Raw genomic sequence first — 6,000 nt, 5'->3', positions numbered from 1 at the left:
ATGTTTCACAGATTCCTCACTGTTCTTTATCGATGCGTAGTATTCCATTGTGTGAATATACCATAATTTATATATCCATTCCTCCATTGATGGGCACCTTGGTTGCTTCCATCTTTTTGCTATTGTAAACAGTGCTGCAATAAACATGCGTGTGCGTATATTTGTTCTTGTAAAGGCTCTTATTCCTCTATGACATATTCCAAGGAGTGGGATTGCTGGATCGTATGGTAGTTCTATTTCTAGCTTTTTAAGGAAGCGCCAAATTGATTTCCAAAGTGGTTGTACCATTTGACATTCCCACCAGCAGTGTATAAGTGTTCCAGTCTCTTCACAGCCTCTCCAACATTTATTATTTTGTGTTTTTTGGATTAATGCCAGCCTTGTTGGAGTGAGATAAAATCTCATTGCAGTTTTCATTGGCATTTCTCTAATGGCTAATGATCCTGAACATTTCCTCATGTATCTGTTAGATACCTGAATGTCTTCTTTAATTGTCTATTCATATCTTTTGCCCATTTTTTAATTGGGTTATTTGTCTTTTTGTAGTTGAGTTTTTGCAGTATCATGTAGATTTTAGAGATCAGGTGCTGATCGGAAATGTCATAGCTAAAAACTTTTTCCCAGTCTGTAAGTAGTCTTTTTATTCTTTTGGTGAAGTCTTTGGATGAGCATAGATGTTTAATTTTTAGGAGCTCCCAGTTATCTAGTTTTTCTTCTGCAGTCTTAATAATGTTTTGTATACTGTTTATGCCATGTATTAGGGCTCCTAACATTGTCCCTATTTTTTCTTCCATGATCTTATCGTTTTAGATTTTATATTTAGGTCTTTGATCCATTTTGAGCTCGTTTTTGTGCATGGAGTGAGGTATGGGTCTTGTTTCATTTTTTTTGCAAATGGATATGCCAGCACCATTTGTTTAAAAGATGTCTTTTCCCCACTTAACTGTTTTGGAGCCTTTGTCAAATATCAGCAGCTCATATGTGGATGGATTTATGTCTGGATTCTCAATTCTGTTCCATTGGTCTATGTATTTGTTGTTGTACCAGATCAAGGCTGTTTTGACTACTGTGGTGGTATAATAGGTTCTAATATCAGGTAGAGTGAGGCCTCCCACTTTGTTCTTCTTCTTCAGTAATATCTTATTTATCTGGGGCCTCTTTCCCTTCCATATGAAGTTGGTGATTTGTTTCTCCGTCTCATTAAAGAATGTAGTTGGGATTTGGATCAGCATTGCATTAAATATATAGATCGCTTTTGGTAGAAGAGACATTTTTAAAATGTTGTCTTCCTATCCACGAGCAAGGTATGTTTTTGCACTTATGTAAGTCTCTTTTGGTTTCTTGCAGAAGTGTACTGTAATTTTCTTTGTATATGTCTTTTACATCTCTGGTAAGATTTATTCCTAAGTATTTTATCTTCTTGGGGGCTATTGTAAATGGCACTGATTTGGTGATTTCCTCTTCGATGCTCTTTTTGTTTGTGTAGAGGAATCCAACTGATTTTTGTATGTTTATCTTGTATCCTGATACTCTGCTGAACTCTTCTATTAGTTTCAGTAGTTTTCTTGAGGATTCCAGCTGGCATTCTTAACATCCAGTTAAGTAGAATCTGTGTTGTGTCTCCAGGAGGTGGACATCCTCCCTTAGGAATTAAGACCTTTAGACCTACAGAGCGTAGGTTCACCAGGACAGGAAGCAAAGATTTTGTGGCTGCATCATTAGGGGTAATACTGAGTGTTGCCACTATCATCTCCACCCCTTGATTCCTAGACCTGTGAATCCTGGCTATGGTAGAAAGAGCACCATGTATTAAACACTGGTTTAGAGCATATACGGTCTCCTGGAGAGCACTGTCCCCAAACCTGCAAAGTGTTGCCACGTATCTGGCACTGTCATTTTGTCTTTAGAAGGCCATTCCATTGTTCTATCAATCCAGCTGCTTCAGGATGATGGGGAACATGGTAAGACCAGTGAATTCTATGAGCATGGGCCCATTGCTACACTTCATTTGCTGTGAAGTGAGCCCCTTCACCTGAGGAAATGTTGAATGGGATACCATGGGCGTGGATAAGGCATTCTATAAGTCCGCAGATGGTAGTTTTGGCAGAAACATTGCATGCAGGAAAGGCAAATCCCTATCCTGAGAAAATGTCTACCCACATAAAAACAAAACACTGTTCTTTTCGTAATGGAAGTAATCCAATGTAATCAACCTGCCACCAAGTTGCTGGCCGATCACCTCAAGGGATGGTGCCATATCAGGGACTCAGTGTTGCTCTCTGCTGCTGGCACATTGGGCATGCAGCAGTGGCTGTAGCCAAGTCAGCATTGAGAAGAGAAAATCCATGTTGTGAAGCCCATGAAACATGACCACTTTATTCATGAACCCATTGGCCAGTGAAGGAAGTGGCTGGGGAAACAGTATGATTGGTTTCCACAGTATGCATCATCCTTTCCATTTGATCGTTAAAATCCTCCTTTTCCGAGGTCAGCCTTTGCTAAGCATTCACATGAGAGATCTATCCACATACCTCTTCCCCATAAAGCCTTGCCACCAATTTTCCAATCGTGTGCCTTCCATGTCCCTGACCATCCAGCCAAACCATTGGACACAACCCATAAATCACTATACAATCACACATCTGACCATCTCTCCTTAAAAGCAAAATAACCAGATGCACTGCTCAAAGTTCTGTCCACTTAGAGTATTTTCCTTCACAACTGTCCTTCAGAGAGGTACCAGAAAGGGGCTGCAGTTCTGTAGCTATTCACTTCCAAGTAGTGCCTGTATATTGCACAAAACTATCTGTAAACCAGGCACGAGTTTCTTCTTCCTCAGTCAAATGACTCTAAGGAATGTCCCTTGAGGCCATAGGTGATGACTGGAAGAAGGAAGGTAACTTGACAGGAGGGGAGACCATGGGTATTTGGGCCACTTCCTCATGCAACTTACTTGTTCCTTCAGGTCCTGCTTGAAACCGATCTCATATACACCACTTTCTTTTAATTATGGAGTGCTGCTGTGTACGTCTGACTTGATAACTCCATGGGTCAGACAACACCCAGTTCGCGATGGGCAGCTCAGGCTACTTAGTGACTTTGTGGCCCATGGTTAAGTGTTCGTTCTCTACTAATGCTCAATAACAAGCCAAAAGCTGTTTCTCAAAAGGAGAGTGGTTATCTGCAGAGGATAGCAGGGATTTGCTCCAAAATTCTAAGGGTCTGCACTCTGATTCACCAACAGGGGCCTGCCAAAGACTCCAAATAGCATCTCTATCTGCCATTAACAATTCAAGCACCATTGGATCAGAAGGGTCATATGACCCAAGAGGCAGAGTGGCTTGCACGGGAGCCTGAATCTATTGCAGAACCTTCTTGTTCTGGGCCCCACTCAAAACTAGTAGCTTTTCAAGTCACTTGATAAACAGCTGGAGTAGCACACCCAAATGAGTGATATGTTGTCTCCAAAATCCAAAGAGGCCCACCAGGCATTGTGTCTCCTTTTTAGTTGTAGGAGGAGCCAGATGGAACAACTTATCCTTCACTTTAGAAGGAATATCTCAACATGCCCCACACCACTGGACCCTAAGAAATTTCACTGGGGTAGAAGGTACCAGAATTTTTGTCACATTAATTTTCCACCCTCTAGCACACAAATGTCTTACCAATAAGTCTACAGTCATTGATACTTTTTTCTTATTAGGTCCAATCAGTATAATTTTATATGTAATGGACCAGCATGTCAGCTTGTGGAAGGCAAAGGAGATAAAATTCCCTGCCGACTAAATTATGACATAGGACTGGAGAGTTGATGGATCCCTGAGGTAAGGACAGTGAATGTGTACTGCTGGCAACGGCAGTACTGGCACCAGAAGGTAAACTGTTTCTGGTGTTCTCTTTAAAACCAGAATCAAGAAAAAGGCATACTAGCTACCAGGAAACGTATTAATTTGCTCAATGAAACCACATCTGGAACAGCAGCTACAATTGAAGTCACCACTTGGTTAAACTTACGATATTCACTGTCATTCTCCAAGATCTATTTCTTTTTTCGCCCAGGCCAAATAGGTGAGTTTAATGTGGATGTGGTGGGAATCACCACTCCTGCATCCTCAAGTCCTTTATGTTGGTTCTAATCTCTACAATTCCTCCAGGAATGTGGTATGGATTTTGGTTGACTAGTTTCCTATGTAGAAGCAATTCTAACAGCTTCCACTTGGCTTTTCCTACCATACTTACTTATATTCACATGTTAGGGATCTAACGTGGGGGTTCTGACAGTTGCTGAGTATGTCTATTCCAATTATGCATTCAGGAACTGGGGAAATCACTACAGGATGGGTTCGGGGACCCAATGGACCCTCTGTGAGCTGAACTTGAGCTAAAAGTCCATTAATAACTTGACCTCCATACACCCCTACTCTGACTGGTGGGCCACAGTGATGTTTTGAGTCTCCTGAAATTAGTGTCAGTTCAGAGCCAGTTTCTAGTAACCCGCAAAAAGTCTGATTATTTCCTTTTTCCCCAATAAACCATCACTCTCGTAAAAGGCTGTAGATCCCTTTGAGGAAGGCTGGGAGAAAGATTAACAGTATGACTTTTTGGCAGTATAGTGGGGTCCTTCCTCAAGGGGACCTGGCCTCTCCTTCATTCAAGGGATTGTGAGTCTGTAAACTGGCTCAATTCTGGGAAGTGACTGAGAGGCTATGACTCTCTATTCTGGCAATTCAAATTAGGCTGTGGTTCACTTAACCTAGAATTCTTCTGCTTATAGAGTTCAAGTAAATATTTAGTAGATTTCACATCTATTTCACTTCTAGGGACACTATGACTAAGTAGCTAACATCATAAGTTCATGAGTCAGACGGTTCTGATTACTGCTTTGACTCTGCTGTCCAATACAGTAACCATGTCCACCCTGACTTTGTCAATTAAGTGTCACTACTTGGCCCCTACCACCACGGGGTCTAGTTAGCTTCATTGTAGTTAGGTGTCTCAATTCAATTAAAGCAGTTGCTGCTGTCAAATCTGACTTACATAAAATAATAATCACAGCCATCTTCAAGGATGCTGGGGCTCCCTTCACAAATTTGTTCCTGATTGTTTTGGTAAAAGGTGTGTCCCCTGGGCACTCCATGGGTGAATTTGTGGATCCAACCTGATAAATCCACACGAACATGCCAATTTCCATAAGCCTTTGGACATCTTCTTCTAGGCAGGTCTGGCATTTCAACTTGATTAATGTAGGCCACTATTTAATCCATGCTTTTTTTTTTTTTTTCTTCAGTGAACCAACCAAATAAACTAGTAGAGCCTTTTTTAACCTCTCAAGCTGAAACACTGAATGAGGAATATGTGCTTAGTAGGCCCATATCAATAAACTCAGACTGATCCAACTTTAAGCTCCTTGCACCTTTAGTAGCCCACACCCATTAATAGCCACTCCTACACCATATTCCGCAAGTTTCTGTTTGTATATATTAGAAAAACCAAGCAGTTCTTTCAGAGTGTAGCATACCTCCTCCTGGGTTATGCTTTGTACTTCACCTCTTGGGGTTCTCTGGGACTTAAGTCTAGCACACATCTGTGTTAATCTCATCAGATAGTGGTAGAAGGAATAATGGTTTTAATGTGGAGAGTGGTTTAGCAGACAAAGATGGAGTAATCTCTTCAGATGTAAGATGGATGGTTCTGTTAGCAAGAGTGATTCTATGGAATTTAGAGGTTCAATATCCCCAGCTTCCTGATTATCTGCTGGTATATGTCCTCATCCCAAGTTCCAGGATGCCATTTCTTCCCTATCAGTGCCCTCACTTTAACTTCAGACACCATTCAAGGTTGGGAATTCAATTGGTATTTTAATTCAGCCATTCTTACAATAAGACCCTGAGTTTGGTTTTCAGCAATATCAGCTCTGTTACTACAAGAAATAAGGCTTTCTTTCGGGACACAAGTACTAACTTTCAGAGCTTGTATGTGGCACTTGAGGTGTGACTCCGA

The sequence above is a fragment of the Loxodonta africana genome, chromosome 5 (genome assembly GCF_030014295.1).
Source record: "Loxodonta africana isolate mLoxAfr1 chromosome 5, mLoxAfr1.hap2, whole genome shotgun sequence".
Taxonomy (NCBI): Eukaryota; Metazoa; Chordata; class Mammalia; order Proboscidea; family Elephantidae; genus Loxodonta; species Loxodonta africana.
The sequence above is the reverse complement of the archived record's forward strand: the minus strand, read 5'-3'. Positions refer to the sequence as shown.